Source organism: Choloepus didactylus, chromosome X, assembly GCF_015220235.1.
Source record: "Choloepus didactylus isolate mChoDid1 chromosome X, mChoDid1.pri, whole genome shotgun sequence".
Taxonomy (NCBI): domain Eukaryota; kingdom Metazoa; phylum Chordata; class Mammalia; order Pilosa; family Megalonychidae; genus Choloepus; species Choloepus didactylus.
Genome location: NC_051334.1, coordinates 119,225,678 through 119,245,207, shown reverse-complemented (window position 1 = coordinate 119,245,207; position 19,530 = coordinate 119,225,678). Strand labels below are relative to the sequence as shown.

The following is a 19,530-nucleotide window of genomic DNA, read 5'->3' as shown; positions in this document are numbered from 1 at the left end:
GTGCAAGCTGTGCAGAGAAAATGGTATAAAATATGGGAAACTATTATATATGGTATGAGGTACTTCCCCTTTTTTTTTATGATAGAAAGCAATAGACAAATCTGAATGTTTACCATAGAACATTTTCTCAATTAAATATCTACTTATATTCTCTATGAAAAAAATAATAAATTTGTGACATTTTAAGTAATCAAAGTGACAGGAAAGAGAATTATGTGGCAATATTTAAAACATTTGTAACTTATCAAATGGAAAAGAATACAAAATGTTGTATCCTCTGATTAAAAATCTAAAACTCTATTCCAATGAGTGGGTATATATATCAAAATAATAGTAATGATCGTGAATCTTCCCATATAATGTCCAAATTAGCCACACATGCTTTTCATATTGTAATAATATTAATGTTATCCATAAAAGTGCATTGGGTTAACACCCAGCATTACGTGATCCATTTGCTTAGAAAATTATCTCACTGCTTTCTCTGCATCACACTTACCTGGACATAGAAGGCTGGTCTAACTCTGTCTGTGCTTATCAACTTCTTTTTGCTGAACAGTGTGTTTTTTATAACTTCCAATTCATCAAGATACAATCAAACAATATATTAAAATGGAACTCATAAAAAATGGACTGAAAAAAGACATTCAGAATACAAGCCCTGATTTTTAAATCTAGTTTCAATTGACATAAAACTACATTTCAGTAATTGAATTCAGATAAATATAACATAGGAAAAAGGATATAAACCGTTCGCATTGTTCTTTGAAAGTCTGCATAGATGGTTGCCAGTGAATGGCCTGTCTTGTCATTTGGCAATCACAAAGTCAAAGTTATGATGGAAATAGTTTTTATCCATATGAAATTGCCTATATGTACCCTGTGGGTATAAATCACACCAAGAAAATATTCAAAATTCTAATATTCCAAATATGCCTGCTTCTTGCTGTTCAAGTCTCTAATCTAGATTGAATAGAGGACAGTGCTACTCAAAGGGGATACTGTTTATCTCAATTGTTTTATTTTAATCATAGGAGATAGACTAGTATTATGGAAATATGTTGCTTGGAATAGAATATGGAATGTTAAAGCAATTTCAGCTGCCTTAGGATATTTATTTCTTAATTTAATCAAAAATGAGGCGAGATGCGGTCTTTTCAAAATCCATCTTCAATCTTTAACCAGTAGCCAGTTGCAATGATTTTCCTGTAAAGCTTTAGTTAAATTTAATTATCTTTCCATGAAGGAGTTGATTCTCAATCCATGACTTTCCTATGCCATGCTCTTCTTTTAGTGTCAAATAAAATGGGAAACCCTCTATGAAATTTGTAAGGTTCTTGGTGATAACTTATCAGATGTTGAATATTAAGAACATTATCTACTTCTTTGATAATTATCAAATTATAGAATACATCTTAGCATTCTGTAGAAACTCTGTACTTCCAGGGTTCTAATTTCATTTTTACACTTCAATCCTATCTAATACAGAAAAACACTCTGAATTCCTTTATATAAGAGTATTAAGATCATTAAAAATACCAAAGATAGCATACACGTAATTAACTCTCAGTTGCCCGTTTCAAGATAGGAAACCTAGCAGGATGTCTCAGCCTATAAAATTGTATAAAATTTCCTAATGCTTAATCTCAATGTCTATGACAATTCAATATCTGGCACCAGTGAGTCAACAACTTTTTGAGAATCTTCTAGAAATTTTGCAGGTTGCCTATCTTGCAGAAACGCTAAGAGTTTACTCCATAATTTGAACAGTCTCAATAAAAATTTCCCCTAAATTACCATCCTATTTCAGCATTCAATAATAGTTGTTTATGATCATCTTCTCTATTATCACAAGATAAGGAGAATTATCTCAAATTTACACAGTAGCTTTTTTGTATTCACAGTTTTTAATGTGTCAGTAAACACTGTTTAGTAGAACTGATGTTTTGTTTGTTTGTTTGTTTGTTTCCACAGCAAGTCTCTCTGGGTAAAGGAAGTGGAGATTTGATTTATACTCTGCATACTTCTTAATCAGATCAACTGTTCCAGAAAGTTGTCCTGGCTTTGCAGCTGCACCATGACAGCCTTTTGCTAGACAAAGCATCAACGCTACATGCCATTGGTAGGCAATGACATCACAATCTTGGTGAGCACAGGGATGTCAGACATTGCAATAAAATGTTCTAATGCTAAATCTCACTGCCTTAAACAGTTTGAGAACTGGCATCAACAGTTTGAGATGCACTACACTCAAAATATCTAGATTTACAGATATCTGCTCTTGACTCTGTTTCCCTAGAGAACCCTAACTAATACACTAACGTTCCCCCAAACTATCCCATCTTTCTTTCTCCCATCCCACTTGAATGCTACTCTCTTTCTCATGGCTCACACATCTATTGAGACCGAAGAGGTGGACACGTTTTGAATGAACTTATACTTGAATATTTTTGGCTAAGTTTTACTCTTTTCTGGTCCCTGTACTTTGAGCAGGTCTCAAGATCTGCTTCAGTGGTTTACTAATCTGCTACTGCACTTGGATTGCAAATTGTCAGAGGCAAGATAGGAAAACATGGGCTAAAGTAGGCCAACAAATAGCTCTCTAAATGTTCATCCTAAAGGGTGGGCATTAATACACCAACAGCAGTAGGGTACGTCTTGGGTTTCAGGGTATCCTGCCCCGCCATTACTAGCAGCAGGTTGAATGGGAAGACACAAACTAGGATCATAGAGCTTTCATGTGACACAGTACTTAGAGAGATGACCGATATCTCAGCAGACTGAATCAGGACTTACACAGCTTCCTACCAACAGGAATCAAGAGAGACAAGGTCATATGTTCCTCTAGGAAAGCATCAAGGACATGTTCAAAGCCAGTACAAGATGGCCTGAAACCTAGGAAGGAAATGTTCAATCTCAGGGACCTCAGGGACAAAACACAGTGGCAGAGTGGAGATGCTATGTAGAGATTGTCCTGGAGCTGCAGATTGGAGAGGGAAGCAACTGCAGGAGGAATAAAGCTTGAATGTTATAGAAGCAGTGCCAAGTCAAGTTCGCCTCAGAGAAGAAGGGTTATGACTTTGTTTAGAGGCAAAGGCACCTGGAGGCTAGGAGCTTGCAAACAGTGCCAGCCATTTTAGCTCAACGTCAGATGAAGTTAGGATCAGAAACCAGCACTTTGTTAGTCTGCAGACATTTTTATTTCTAGCTCTTTGTGGAGAATTTCACAGTTCTTTGTTTTCAAAAGGTCTGCTTGTACATTTCCAGTCTTGTCTCACATCAACTTGTTGGAATCCAAGAGATATTGACAGACTGGAACTAGGAATCCCATCTTACAGGATGAAGCTTAGAGGGTGTGAAGGCCCCATCCTGTCCTCAGGTGGCCCAAAATGAACTTTAAAACAAAATGGACTGTGGATCTGTAGCAGGGCATGAAGGGCAAACAGTACTGCAGTTATCTTAGATAATAAGTAGATTATGAAGTGACTCAAAAAATAGATGATTGGAGCTCAGGCTTCATTCCCAGAGGATAGTGTCTAGAAGGAAGGAGACATGACCCTAATATATCGGAGTGGCTAAATTGGTAATATGGAAGGATCTGAGACTCTTGAGCTTGGAGGAAAAATGGCCTAGACAGAGATGTGAGTCCACGTACAAACACTCATCAGAGGGGAGAGAATTTGACAACCTGGTGAGGTGGGAAAGAAATCCCCTGTAAGCTTTGCAGTAACAGAGGATTGGGTTTCCTTCCAGCTCTGCTCTTTAGATGCTCTCTGGATCTTTTTCTCATCTGTAAGACTAGAAATGATAATAACGCTCAGTTCCCACAGTCATTGTGAGCACCTATTCAAAATGCATGGCAGTGTCAGACGCACACTCAAAAATGCCAGAACAGCTTTCCATGGTGCCCCATGAAGAAAAACTAAAACTTGTTGAGGGAGTAACAGAAAGCCAGATTTCATACCAATGCAGGCAAGCTTTGGTTAAGAGTCAGTGATATCTGCAGGGGTTGCACTGCCATGGGTGGTAGTGAGTCCTCCTTCCCAGGAAGCATTCAAGCAAAGGGGGAAGAAAATCTGCTTGGAATGAAGTCAAAGGCAAGATCATCAACAGAGAGACTGGACTGGATGATCCTTAAAAGCAATTGCAAATATGGAATTTTAGGACTTTTGTGTTTCACTCTCCTTGAGCCCACAGACTTTTGTATAGATAAACATGTTGATAGAAAACATAAGAATCTACAGAGAGTGGGGGGAAATGGCAAAACTAAAGGGCCTTTAAGATGTGAATTGGCATGGAGTGTTGAAGCCTGCTCACAGTGAAGTTACTCAGCCCCTTGCTTGGCAGGTAAAGGGCGGCTAGGAGGTGGAGAAGGTCTGAGAAGACACCTAGGACATTGCTCTCATCTTGTAGCTGAAGGCTCTGAGGCTCCGTGAGTTTAAGTCACAGAGTTTACTAGTCATCAGGAGACAAGCTCAGGTCTTCTGGCTGCAAATCATCTTGCCAATCAGGCACCCACACCTAGGAAGTCTTGACTTGCTCAGGATCTCAGTGCTGGTTTGTGAAAGAGAAGAGAATTGAAGACAGGTCTCTTGTCTTGTAGAAAAGTATAACTTCTGCCATATCATCATGTCAGGATGCCTATGAAAGACCCAGACAAAGAAAGAGCAGTCTCTTGAAGGGGAAGGTGGTGGGTTGGGGCACACAAGACCACTTCCATGTCCAGTGATTCTGTAGGACTCAGAGGTTGTTACGCTCCCACTTGTGGTTTATTATAGTGAAAGGACACAAAGCAAAGTTAGCAAAGAGAAAGGGCACATGGGGCAAAGTTTGGAGGAAACCAGGCACAAGCTTCCAAGAGTTCTCTCCAGGTGGACATTCACAGGACACACTGAAATGCTGCAGCAATGAATTGTAACAACGTGCACAAAGTGGTGTCTACAAGGAAAGCATACTAGAGCCTCAAAATTGTAGGGTTTTATTGAGAATCAGGTACCTGGGGCCTGTGTGGCTGAGCACAGATTCTAAAGCTGCAGACTCCTAGAAGAAAAGCAGATGCTTGCTTACCAGAAATCACATGGCTTGCACAGCTATCTAGACAAGCCTGAACATCCAGCATGCAAAACACTCTTTCTGTTGGAACCTGCCAAGAACTCAATTCCTAGGAGCCAGCCAGGGGTTAGTCAAGAAAACTGAGAATGTGCAAGGTTTGAGGAAACCAGGCCTCCTGCGTTAACTCTTTCCAGCACAGAGGCCAGGCTGCTGAGTCTACTGTGAGATTGTTGTATAAAAACTGGATCCTTGCCCGTGGGCTTCCTTTTGTCTGTGGGAAAAACAGGAGCATTAGAGTGAGGTTAATTTGAGGTTAAAAACATTTCTCTGTCCTTTATAAGCTGTATCAATTCCAGCAAATCACTAAACCTATTTGAGCAAATTGTTCCACCCAGGATATTTTGGTGAATTTAGAAAAGAAATAACTACCGAGGTTTACAAAGTGTTCCTGGTAAACCATGTGACATGGAGTAGATGCTGTGTAAATATTTGTTTCTTTCTCCATTGGGTTGGGGAGGGTGGGATTTGGGGTGAATAGTTATATTTATGCTATGTTCCTCCCCTCTCCCAGCACTTTTCAAAATTTAATGTGCACACAAATCAACTGGGGACCTCATTAAAATGTAGATTATTATTCAGTAGGTTTGCGGACGGGCTCAATAGTCGATATTTTTAACAAGCTCCTGGGTGATGTTGAGGCTACTGGTTCACAGGCCACATGTTGGCTAAAGATTTACTGTGCTGTGCTCCATCTGTCAGAGGGTGGTAGAGAAAAACCTTCTAGAGAAAAACAGGTCATATGTTGATTACACACTCTTTGTATTTCCACAGCCAAACACCCTTCTACCCACCTCACTCCAATCTGTTAGAACCTAAAATGATGTGGAGCGGTAGTGTTCAAACATCACTGTTCAAAGAATCACCTGGCTTTCCAGTTAAAAATGCATATTTGGGGGTCCCATCCTGCTACGGTTCAGTTTTGAAATGGGGGCTCAGGAATTTACCTTTTTTTTTTTTTTGAAAGGGAGAACTAAACTGATCTGATGTGAGTTGTGGAGACTCCAGGATTTCCACCTGAAGGAGTTTAGAAGCATCAACCTGATAGAAGTAAAGGTAGGGGGGCTACTTAGAAGTGATGCTTGCATAGCAAGCACCTAGTTTTTTGGTGGCTAAAAATTGTGTATTGGGTGGGTGTCTTTGGTGGGGGGCGGTGTGTGTTCTAAAACCCATCTGAGCTACTCCTTGGTGTAGCCGCGGGGGCATGAACCCCAACTGAGGAAGAAGCAAGTGCTTTTGTGCAAGTCACTTACCATTGTTAAGCCTGGTGTGTCTCATTGGTTGCAAGGGAAATAATAAGGCTCACCTTAAAAGGGATTTTATAATCAAAGGGCTTGGAGGAGACACTGCAGAAATTCTATTTGTCTTGTTTATTGGTTCTCATACTTGAATTGAATAGGAGCTTTTCAATACTCAGTCTCTTCACGTTATCTCCTTTAAAAATGGCCCAGGGAAGGTTCAATGGTGAAAGTGAGGAGAGAATCAAAGGCTCTGGCCTCAAAGATACATCTTGCCTCCTTTTGGCATTTCTGGCATCTCACCCAGCGTCTTTCCATCAAAACGAAAGAAAAGCTGAATTCTCCAGTGCCGTGCAAACCCAGGCAGGAAAATTCCTGTTTTGATTTCTAGTTGCAAGGCCACCTGTACCTGGCCTGTGAAAAGGAGCACGTTAGCACTGGTTTCTGAAATAGAAGGGACCTTGAAGGTCTTTATCCCAGCCCTTCCTTTTCTGGGATAGATGAGGAGACCAAGAGAAGGAGAGGTTGGATGGTGGCCTCCTGCCTCTAAACTCCCACTCACTTGTGCTGGCCGCTGCACCATCCATTCTGCCTCCCTGCAGAAAGGAACAAACTAGCTTCTTCCAAAGTGGTGCACCTGCTGGAAACCAATGTGAACGTCAATAATATGCATTTGTATTGAATTAAGCAACAGTCAAGCTGATAAAAGGGTCAATGCTAGTTTTTTTCCCTTGACATATTTATTAATAATTTAGGGTATTGGGGAAAAAAGGATGTCTTCTGGAGTTGATAATAGTTACAAAATGCCATAGATCAGGAGGAAAAGAGAAATAAAACCAGTAGGCCATAATATTAGGTTTTGAGATTAAAATAATATTAGATACATCTCAGAATGTGCAAATAATGCAAATTGTGGGTGTAAAGAAATATGCTGTTTTTGTGTGTGATGTAGGTTTACTTTTTATTGTCTAGAAAACAAAAATCCTGCCAGATCCCCTCTGTCCAAATGAACATTACCTTCCAAAGTAGTCAACTTGTAGACCACGCACTAATTCCAAAGATGTCGATACTGCTCAAAACCTTTTTAAAATACCTTCTTCAGGGCCTAAGGCATTTTCTTTAAATATTCTTACCCAAAGCAGACTTTTCCATGGTGTGTAGGTTTGATGTGTGGAATGATGAAAAAAAAAATCTTATTTAGAGAAAAAGGTGTATTTATATAGGGAGTTGGAAGGTTGAGAAAAATCATTTGTTGTAAAAAGGGAAATGGAGTAGATAACCCAAACTCTGACTAACATCTTCTGAATAAAGGAATGTGTTCTGAAGGTGGGATAATATGGTATGAGGAAGTATTCATGCTAGGTTTTGTCATTATTGGTGCTATGTCCTGTCCCGGTGACTTCCCTTAGTTTGAATGCTAAGACACTCTAACGGTGAGCATGCCCTGGGCTGAACTACTCAAACATTTATCCACCACTGAGCAGATGGATCAGAATCTTATATCTCAGTTAAAGATGTGCAGGCAGGAGCCGAGTCCTTCCAATGTCCCTGTGCTGGTCAAACATGGAAAGAGATGGGAGATGTGTGGGACCAGCTAGAAGGTGGGGAGGGGGTGCCCATTAACCCATCTCACCTGGTACTCTCATTTTCATTGGATGCAAAGAGGAGAAAAAGGGAAGAGGAAAGTCAAATCAGAGAGGCAGGTAGAGTCCTGGTGAGTTTTCTTTGACTCCATGTGGCCAGAACCCCAACCCTGGTTTTCTATGCTCCACCCAAAGCAGGAGACTATGGGGTTGGGGAAAGGAGACAGAGCAGCAGGTACACTATGAGGGTTAGCCCAGAGGAGAGCATTTTTGAAGCATCTGCTCTTTTCTGATTTGAGAAATTTAACTCTTTGCAGCCCCTGCTGTAAAGCAAGTTCTGCCTCATCCCCACCCCCACCCCAGGACTGAGGGCTGCATCATTTGCATATCATCTCCCATGGAGGCAGGGGCAACCAGCTATCAAGACCCTTTGGGTCATGGCCAGGTTTAAAGAGGACCTGCTTTGGTGGTCTTCATGCAAAATAAGGAGAAAAGGAGAAACCTGAACCACTGCTGAGAGTGCTAAGTATTTTGTTGTCTTTGCATTCATTCATCAGTGACTTCTTCCTAAGGGGGGCATTCATTAAGAAAGGCAGTTGACAAAAGAATCTTGAGTCACTGGAATAAAGTACAAGATAGAAAGAAATTTGAAAGGAAGTACTAATATTAAAATACCATTCTTAAAATTTGTAGATGTATTCCAAGTACTTTAAAAGACAGAGGAGCTATAAAACAGATTTGCTTGTTGTTGGTGCAGGCTTTTGGATGGGCTGCCTCCATTTCTATTCTATAAGGCATCTCACTCTCCAGGAAGCTAGACTTGGTTTCTTCACCACATGGTGGTCTCAGAGCTTCAAAGATTATCCCTGATTCACGACTGTGGAATAAGATACCCTGTCTTTGCGGGAGGAGTGGCAAAATGGGAGGGGACGTGATTCTGCGGAGGCCATTGGGAGGCCATTGGGAAAGCAATCTGGACCATTTCTTTCTGACACGACACTGAGGAGAACATAGCTGCCATCTTTATTCCCAAAATCCATGTCCTAAATCCCTCCAGTGGCTCCATTCATTACACAGTGTATGTCCACTGGAAAAATAAATTTGAGACAAGGGAAAACATAAAGGAAGGACTTCAGAAAACCCTCAGTCTTGACTATATTTTTTACAAAAAGTTATGGGTTTTGGTATCCTGCAGTTAAACTTATTTATTTGTTCATTTAAAAAAAAGTAGTTATACTTCAAATAATGGCACAGATGCAAAGGCAGAAAGGGCCTGTAGTGAAAAGTAAGCTTCCTCTCTTGATCATTCCCCTACCACCCAGCACCATTCCCCAGAAACCCCCATGCTGGTAAAACATGGAAAAGATGGGAGAAGTGTGGGACCAACCAGAAGGTGGGCAGGGGGTGCCTGTTGAGATTAAAATAATATGAGATACATCTCAGAATGCGCAAATAATGCAAATTGTGGGTGTAAAGAAATATGCTTTACCTAAGTCTGCTCTAAGGATGAAATGTCTGCATTTATACAATTTTATTCTACTCCAACCATCCATTCAAAGGAGAAAGAGATACATGGATTCAGGGAGGGGTGTGGTATTTATTTGCATATGGCACCCTTTGAAGTCTGCAACTGACTGTGCTACTTTCTGCAGATTAGAAATTTAAGTGAAGGAGGGGGAAGAAAACTCAGAAATGTGTACAGATTAGAGTCCAGGAGGCGCCACTACCATCCATCATCCTGGAGGGTGATGAATTATCAGTCTGGTCTCCCAAAGCACTTGAAAGAGGAGTTTTTAAAGAACATGTGAAATATTAATAATGTCCATGGATTATTTAGCTAAAGCAAGATACCAATGTATCATGTCACCAATGGTACTACGTAGACACTTATCTGTAACAAAGCAAAGTAACTGCTGTGACAATAGAAGAGTCAGGAAGAGGAAATGAGCTTTGTTGGGAGGCAGGAAATGTTACTGAGAAGTGTATGGCACTGGTGGTTCATTTCAGTAGCGTATTTCTGGCAGAAGTCCGTATTAGGCAAGAAGGAGCAAGTAAAAGACAAGTCTGTTAATACATGTGGCTGTGGAGGAAAGATGTGGCCAGAGGACATCATATAATCAGAGGAAGGAGGGACTTGTTTTTCCTAATGGGAAAGACTTGAACCTCAGCCTTACCAACCCTACAAGCCATCTTACTGTGGGAATACAGCAAATGTTCTGGGGAGTTACACACACTCCACTCCAACCTCCTTAGACCCCCAACTCCTGCCATTCTAGGGACACCTCAGCCCCCCAACATCTGGGTCAGGCATGACTGAGGAGGAGCTAACAATAATAGCTAGTATTGAATGAATACTTGCTCCGTTCCACACCCTGTTCTTTCTACTTTACACATATAAGGCCAATTGATCTTCCTGTCAAGCCAGTTGGTTACCATTTTACGGAAGAAGAAACTGAGGGTCTAGAAAGGTTAGCTCATTTTCCACAAGTCACACAGCTAGTAAGTTGCAAGGCTGAGAGCAGGGTATGAACAGCCTAATTCCAGAAGCTGCCTTGCTGTAATACCACCCCTGCCTGAGTGTCCTACACAAGAACTGGAGGAACGTAAATGAAAATGTTTAGGGATATTTGATCATAGAGACTGACGGTGTTGCTATCTGTAAAGTCCACGAAGGCAAGGCTGGGTGGAAGTGTTGGCCTGTATCTTTCTGGTTCCCTCACATGGACATATTTCATTGTCAGCACAGCTTTCTTCTCTTCAGATACAGCACTCGAAGAGTCCAACAGTCAGCCAAGAGATGGGACCTCAGAGACTGCAAACACTAATCCAGTGTTGACCACATATGACTGTTAATGGTGATCAAGAAGGCTGAACACAGAGAAATCTGTTCTTTTCAATGCAAGAGGCACATCTGAGGCTGATGGAGGAGGTGGTTGGTTGGGTCATTTTGAAGAGATGGACCAAATTCATTAAGAGTTCACAGGGTAAAACTCCCATTTCCAACACTGCTTCCTTTCACTTTGACTCTCTCTTGATTTCCTACATCTAGGGCTTCTGTCTGGTTAGGCTCAAAAGTTTTTGCCTTTTATTTCCAATCATTCTCTTTGTTCATTGTTCTCCCCCAGTTCACCATCACCTATTTCTTTATGTCTTCTGGTCTGCTTGCTCTCTTCTCTATTTCATGGCATTTGTATGTTCTCTTAATTATTTCACCACCTCAACCATATTTCTATTTCCTGAAATTTTAACTTTTGATTAAAGCAATAAATGACCAGAAATATAACATTCCTACTTAGAGTCACTGTTTATTGGTCACTTCAATAGATACCTATGATCCTGGAAGTGGACTCATGCTTTGGCTACAATGTTTCATGTGAAGATCATGCCCAGTAAAATTAAATAATTATGCAATTAATACCTGAATGTGATATACATGTTTATATATCTACCACCAATCTCTCAACCATCCAGCCACACGTGCATACACATATGTATGATTTGCCTTATTCAATTTTCATTTGCACATTCAGATTCAGAGAGTTCATGTTTACAAAGCCAACATAGCTCTGTCATTCCATCGAAGGTCATTCATTCAATAAAAATTAATAGAGGTTTGGAGCCAGAAAAATGTCTTTAAACTGTTAGAAATTTCAGGGTGCAGTCATAGAGGGCATGGAGACCAATCAACTTTCAGGCAGGTAAGTTTTATCTGAGCAGCAGCAGGGTGGAGGTTGGAAAGAAAAGCGCCATCAGCATGGCAGGGTCTGAAATAAAGCTTCAGCCTGCCCGAGTCAAAGGGAGAGCTGGATTTATGCTTTGCTTTCAGGGGTGTTTAGTCGGTCAAGATGAACAGGGGTTTTGCTGATGGTTTAAGGGATGATTGGACCTGGGGGTCTGTCGGGGTGGGAATTGTGAAGGAATGGCATTGAGCCAATGGAGAAGTGAGTAGTGGGCTTTATGCCCTCCTAAGGATTGGATGTATATAGCTGAGGAAAGGGGGGTTTTGGGCAGGATGCAGTGGCCGCAGCCTGTTATTCTGTCCACCAGGAAGTTTTGCACAAAAGGCTTGTCTAATATGCCATTTGTGACAGCCTGCATTTGGAGTGTAATTTTCCAACATAATCAAACATAGTTCCTGAAATTTACACTTTGAAAGCAATGTTTATTTATAATAGCAAAATGATAAACTGTTTTGATCTCTGCAGACATCTTACATTATTTTTCTGCAATATTCCTAAGCTAAGAAAATCTTCTTTGCCTTTTCCTGACCAATTCATCTGTGCATTTTAAGTATCAAATAGAAAACTTAGGTTCCCAAGAGAGACAAGTAGAAAGATAAATGATTTCTTAAAATAATAAATTAGAAAATATACAATAAAATAAAAGCAGAAATCTGTTTCCTAGAGTTTCCCTTTTCTTTTAAAACTTTTTTTAAAAATTGTTTTTTCTTCGTTCCCTGTGTTGCCTGAATTTTCTCTGATGTCTTTGCAATGGCATTGCTCTGCAGATACCTGAATTATGTCATACCTACAGAGCAGATGAGTATGTATCCATAGCAACAGACAGCACAGGTAATGGGTCTGATTTTGTATAGATTCATGAGCCCTTAAAATTTTAACCATTTTAAGGAAAAAGAAAGAAACAGCTCTAATCTTAAGAGTTAAGAATACTGAAACTTTTTATCTGGAACAATTATATGTACGCAATGATAGCTTTGAAATAAATGTAAGAATAAATACATTACAATGAAATTCAATGCAGTTTCTATTTGGAAATGTTAGAAGTGCAAATTCTATATTGAAAGAGAAAATCCATAAACCTCACTACTTCAGATTAGTGGAAAGAGTGGTCTGATTTATATTACATTTTGAAATAATCATTTATTTCTTTAAAAATTTGCACAATATATGAAGAAAAGCTTTGTTTGCAGAGGTAAAAATTCTGTGAGGTGACGTCCAAATCATCACAAATTATCAATTAGTCAGATCAGCATTAATGAGATTTTTTGGCAGAGAGGAGTATCTTCACCTAGAGTAAAAACAGACTTCCCTCTGCCTATGTAATGCTTCCTGATGCTCAGGAAAACTTCTGGTACGGTAGATGAAAATTAGGAGGCTCTGATGTAAACTTTTTGGGACATATATTATCTCGCACAATTTCCGAAGTAATATAGAAAACAAAAAATTTGAGTACACTCCATTCTTGCTGTGACCATCTTGCTTTCCTCCTTAGAAATTGTCAACCGATCTCCATACTAAATGATTTTCATTTTGAAATTCTGCACCAGTTTGATCCTAAATGATTTTCACGATCACCCCCTTTTTCGATCATCCATTACTCTTAAGAGTCAACATTCCATTCTTGCTATTCCTCATTATTCTATATATTTGAAGGACACTCCCCAGATCTTGTACCCCTTAAGTCTTTTCAAAGGGAGTCTTCATCAAGGAAACTCCATCAAACCTCTTTGCGTGTAGTCATCTGGCTTCTTTCCTTTTTGCTTCTCTATTTGTCATTTACAACTTGAGACCTGCTGAAGACAAAGCCCCACATTCCTTGCAGCTCCTTTGTGGGAAGGTCTAAGGTTGCCGTGTGTTCGTTCCCTATGTGGGGATTCCGTACATCTTGTTCACATAAAGTCTGGCCTCTTGGAGATGACAATATGTAATGCATTCACATGTTGAGTTTGTTCTATGGACCAGCCATTTCACTAGTAGGATAGATGAAAATTATGAGGTTCTTTGACAATGTGTTTCATATAATTGTCATAAAAGCCCACTTCAAGGGCAGTATTTTTGTCATTCCCCATTTTAAAGGTCATGGAGCTGAGGCTCATTGATGTTAGGGGACTGGACAAGGTCCCACAGTGGGAAAATTAGAACTTTATTCTAGCTGATGTCTAACAGTCCTTTCTGCCCTGAAGTTCAATATCTAAATTTTGTCATCAAAATAAAGTAAAACAAATCCCAGTGAAAGAATCAGCTAATGTGGGTAAAGAAAACACTGTCCCTGTGTTCTTAGCTGCCCTTACAGATTAGGCACTCCAGTGAATTTCTGTAAAGGATGGGAGGAATGTTTGAGAAATAGCACAGGATTCTCTCCCTGATTTCCAAGCTTCCATGGGGTCAACGTTCCGCCATTAGAGAGTTATTCCATGGCATTAAAACAGACTTTTTTCAAAATGCATGAACCCAAAGCCTTATTTTGACAGGATTCTAATTCTGATGCTTTGCAAATAAATTGTTAATGCTCATATACATTTGGGAGACCTGGATTAAATAACTTGACAAGGGTTTTATTTTTTCTGTATTTGTTTTGTTTGTTTGTTTTAATCATGAGTTCCCCCAGAATTTGGCACACTCACTTTCATCTCTGAGAGCATAACATAAAATGCATCATTTCACACATTTATTGGGCTCCAGAATCTTGCTTTTCTTGAACACCAGATCCTATTAGTAAATCTCAGTGGTGTTTGTCTAGGAAGTACTGGATTAAGGTCTAATGTTTCCAGAATGTTGTGATTAAAATGCAAATCCCCCTAAATGGCTAACAGAATAAGCCAGTGGCCATGTCTTAGCCTGGGTGTCTTAACTTTGGCTGCACACTGGAATCACCAGGGAAACAGTAAAAAATATCATTGCTCAATTTTTATTTAATTGGTCTGGAGGAGACAGTGGGGTGTTTTAAAAGCTGCCCAGATTATTCCGACATGCAGTAGAAGTTGAGAAGCACTGGTCTGGGCCTTAGTACAAAATGGGATTATTGGATTGCCTTCCGATAATGCACAGCAGTTGTGGATGGATTCTGAAAAGTGAGACTTGGTAGAAATAAATAGTGTTAACGTCACTAGAGGATTTGTCCAGATCCTGGGGAAGTACACAGGAAGGAAAACTTGAGATGCCAAGTGGACTTTGGGGAGTACCTGAGGCTTTTAAGATTGGAGTGAGAAGTGTTATACGATAAGCTTAAAAAAAGATAAGGGCATAAACGTTCTTTCTCCATGTATACTTTTCCTTCCTGCTGGCCCTGGCTACTTGGGGACATGAAGTGAGGTGGATTTTTGCCTTCATTTGTAAACACTCAAGGACAGAACAATGGATTCTGTTTTTGCATAGTTTATATTGTGCCTATCACATGTCACTATGGATAGACATTCAGCAAAGTAAACATGGACTCCTGATTTTTAAATTCTCAATTAAAACTTGACATAAAGCACATTCATCAAGAATCAGCCATGTGCTAGTCGTGGTAATTGTTGAAACCAATCCCGAATTATAGATTTTTACTCCTAGAAAATTGCATATCTCTAGCAGTGTGTGCAAACTACAATAATTTGCTTTCTGTGTGTGTGTGCACTGTCACACTCATTAAAATTCATTAACTTTCTCTTTAATTTGCAAACTGAAGCCGACAGTCAATATGTCTCCCTGCAACTTGTTTATTCACTTGCTTTTGTAGATAGTAAGCTGTGCCACCTTGCTATGGAAAATGGATATTTTGTTTCCAATCTTAAATAATTAAGCTAGTGTGATTTTCCACCATCTTCTAGTTATCGGTACATGCACTGATGACAGTCATCCATCTCGTGTTCTGTTATATCATCTCTGTGCCAGTTTGAATGTATTATGTCCCCCAAATGCCATTATCTTTGATGTAATCTTGTGTAGGCAGACATTATCAGTGTTGATTAAATTGTAATTCTTTGAGTGATTCTTTGGAATGTGCCCCACCCAGCTGTGGGTGATGACTCTGATTGGATAATTTCCATGGAGGTGTTGCTCCGCCCATTCGGGGTGGGTCTGAGTTGATCAGTGGAGCCATACACATGAGGTGACATAACAGAAGGAACTCAGTGCAGCTGTGAGTGATGTTTTGAAGAGGAGCTACAGCTAAGAGGGACACTTTGAAGAAAGCACAGGAGCTGCAGATGAGAGACAGTTTGAAGATGGCCATTGAAAGCAGACTCTTGCTCCAGAGAAGCTGAGAGAGGACAAATATCCCAAGTGCAACTAAGAGTGACATTTTTGAGGAACTGCAGCCTAGAGAGGAACATCCTGGGAGGAAGCCATTTTGAAACCAGAACTTTGGAGCAGATGCCAGCCACGTGCCTTCCCAGCTAACAGAGGTTTTCCGGACACCATTGGCCATCCTCCAGTGAAGGTACCCAATTGCTGATGTGTTACCTTGGACACTTTATGGCCTTAAGACTGTAACTGGGTGACCAAATAAACCTCCTTTTATAAAAGCCAATCCATTTCTGGTGTTTTGCATTCCAGCAGCATTAGCAAACTAGGACAATCTCCATCCCCAGTTTCCCCATAAGAGAAAATCACAGGCACAAGTACATTTCAAAAAGGTTACAGTGAGGGTCATCTTAAAATCATGTTTGCTTACCAAGGTTTCTTTTGGCTTTTATGCTTCAAATCTAAAAGACATAATTTTTCTTTTGATTTTCATCCTGAAAGCATTTTCTTTTTCACCTGTACAATGCCCAAGAATATGGGGAACTCTAAGGCAGCCAGACAACTTGAGACGTCTATCTGCATCTCCTCAGCCAATCCCAGAGAAGGGCCTCATGGCCATGTCCCCTCCTTTCTGGCTTCTGTGACCCACACGACCTCTTTATAAGGCCTCCAATAAACCAGATGAAGGCCCCCATCTTTCAGTTGGGTCACGCCTTAACTAAGAATGTCTCCAAGAGGTCCCATTCGCCATGAGGTCACATCCTCAAGAAGGCTGGCTAAGGTTAAGTACTTGTTATCTTCTGGGGCCCATTACTCAACCCACCACATTACTTACTCCCTTTTTTTTTTTTTTGACAATTCTAGTAGAAACAATGACTCCCTTCTTTGGATAGAGATTTCTATTTTAAAACCCATAATGTTCACCAAGACCCGTCTCTACCCCTTTGCTCTCCCTAAGGCAAAAACCCAGATTTCATTCATCTTTGCATTCCCAGACGCATAGATCTGAATAGCGAGTATGCTGATGTTGTACATTTGGGTGTCAATTGACATTTTTAAGATACACAGTCTTTATTTAAACATTTGCAGTTTAATGAAACTGTTAAATTCATGAAATCCATTTCATCCATCTGTTGAAACATAGTACTCAAAGCGAAAAAAAAAGTCTCTTCAAAATGTATGCTTATCTAAACATCATGTTTGGGGCCACGATGAAGCGTAAGTAGACTGAAAAAAGATAGCAACTGTGCAAAAATGAGGCTTGGCGTTCTTTTCAGCAACTTTAATAGTTACATTTTTCTTAATCCATTCTCTATTTTTTGTTTATGGAGTCATATTTGGCTATTATTAATGTGCTTTTATGTTTATGTAGCGAACCTAAAATTGGGAAAGAAAAGCATGATGTTAACAATGTCTATTTCTACAGAAAAAAAGGGAAACTTTTGCTTGTAGAAATTTGATTTGCAGAGCATAAGTTGTGCCACTATGAAGAGAGATTTCTCTTGAAACCAAGAGCCCTATCATTTCCTTTGTCATTTGACATCTGCAGGGTAAGAGTAAATATTTCTTAATTTAGATGAAGTTACAGCTATTTCTCATGTGAATCCTTTAAATGAATCTCCTGGAGAAGGTGTTGTTTCCTCCTTCACATGTCTACCTTAACTATAGTATCTGCACAGATGAAGCAAATGCAAAAATAGCTTAAGATTTAAATAGGTGATATTGTCTCACATGTAAAAGATGTCTCATTTGTGATATAAAAGCTGTTTCTATCCTTCAGGATTTTCAGTGGCTTTAATTTTTCATACAGTTCCTATTTTTAGAATGTAATTAATGGAAAGGTTTAGCTCAAAAGGTTTTCATTTTCCTGCCAGGCTTGAATTCCTTGCTAATAATGAACTAAATCTATAATTTTAGCTATCCAGTCATCTATTTTCTACTTAATTCATTTATTTGTCTACAGTCTTCCTTGCTCCAGAAGTCTCAAAGGTGGTAACACTTATTAGGAAATTTTATCCTTATTGTACATTATTTGCAATTTTAAAGCTATTGGAACTCTGGCATATGGAGGTTCAATGGTGAAGGGGTGCTTCCACATTGGAAATCTGATTCTTATAATGTATTCAACAAAATGCCCAGTATCCAAAATATCTCAATTAAATATTTCATATTATTATGCACACATACATGCACATACACATGAGCCTAAATTGGTTCACTCAGATAGACTTACTTGGCCAACTTAGTAAAGATGTCATAACATCTCTGGTCGACTTTGATTTTAGGTGAAATTTTTAATACCACCTTTAGAGGTATCGTCTTTGCCCCTAAAATGTAAAGCAATGAATTACTTAGTGATAAAACATAAAAAATAGAAATGTGATAGTCAAACTCTCAAACAAGAAAAATATTCCCTTTGGAAAAGGATCAGAACAAGAGCTCAAAGCAGTGAGCGGGTAGGGCCTGCAGGGCTCCAGTGGGAGGGCTGCCCCACTTAGAAAAAGAAGAGCTCTTCTGAGCACAGCTCAGAGATGAAGTTTATAGGAACTCGAGGTCCTGGGGGAAGGAAGGGGGAAGACAAAAGTTTGCACCAGGAACAGAGTGAAGCTGTCTGCAGATTCAGTGAGTGGACTGGTGAGATCTCCTACCATTCTGGACAGCAGCTCTAAGCTGTGAGTATACCATCTTAGAGGGGCACCTTACAACCTCGGAGCTGAGAAGGGTATGAGGACAGAGAAGCCAAGAAATGGAGATGTGTGTGTGTGTGTGTGTGTGTGTGTGTATGCAAGAAAGAGATGGACAGAGAGACGTCTCATCACCTGCAAATCCAAATTTAAAACCTATGAAAAAATCTAAAACTACAAAGAACAGCTTCCAAGTCATTCATTGGACTATAAATTCAATTTTTGAAAAAAAATACATTCATTAAGATCATTTAGAACAGAGAAGGCAACCTTGAGAGTAGTTGTCACCATCTAACCCTAACCCTACAGAGACTCTGAAGTCTCATAAAACTGCAAGGGTTGTGAGAAAAAAAACACAATCACCATGAAAGGGCAAAAAGTTATGAAATGGAAACTGGCAGAAACCAAATAAGAACAAGTGAGTATGAAAATTGAAAGTTTAGAACTCTAGGGAAGAAAAACATGGGAATACAATATAATAGTATAAAGTCTAGACTCTACAAAATCAATGAGAAAATGAAAGAATATAGTGCTGAGGAAGCAGAGAGAAACAAAGAAAGAAAACATCAAGAGCAGTGAAGTGGAAAGTGTATCGACATGGGTTATGGAAAAGGAGATGGGAGAGAAGAGAATGGCAACAATATTTGAAGAGAAAATGGCTAAGACTATTCCTAAATTAAAGAAAGATAGCAGCCCTCTCAGTGAAAGGATATTCCGAATGCCAAACAGTTCAGCAAATCCACACATTGAGGTAAAACTACAGAATATTATGAAGTGAAAGTGAAGTTCCTCCCCGAGTGAAAAGACAGATTATAAATGAAAGATAAAATCTAAAATTTTAAAAATCTGACCTGGTTGTAGATTTCAAATCAACATCAAAAGAGGCGAAAGGTGCTGGGGAAGGAGCTTAGAATTGCTGAGGAAAATAAATGCCAATCTAAAATTCAATACT

At 39.6% G+C, this 19,530-nt stretch overlaps 1 long non-coding RNA gene across 8 annotated transcripts in view; it reads left to right on the top strand.

The window, feature by feature from the left end:
* LOC119523411 overlaps positions 1-19,530 on the top strand; it is a 136,885-nt gene that overhangs the window by 9,694 nt on the left and 107,661 nt on the right. For all 8 annotated transcript variants that reach the window (XR_005214619.1, XR_005214615.1, XR_005214617.1 and 5 more), the window contains 2 exons: positions 1,975-2,146; positions 6,077-6,165. This is a non-coding gene — a long non-coding RNA (uncharacterized LOC119523411). The remainder of the gene's footprint in view (positions 1-1,974; positions 2,147-6,076; positions 6,166-19,530) is intronic.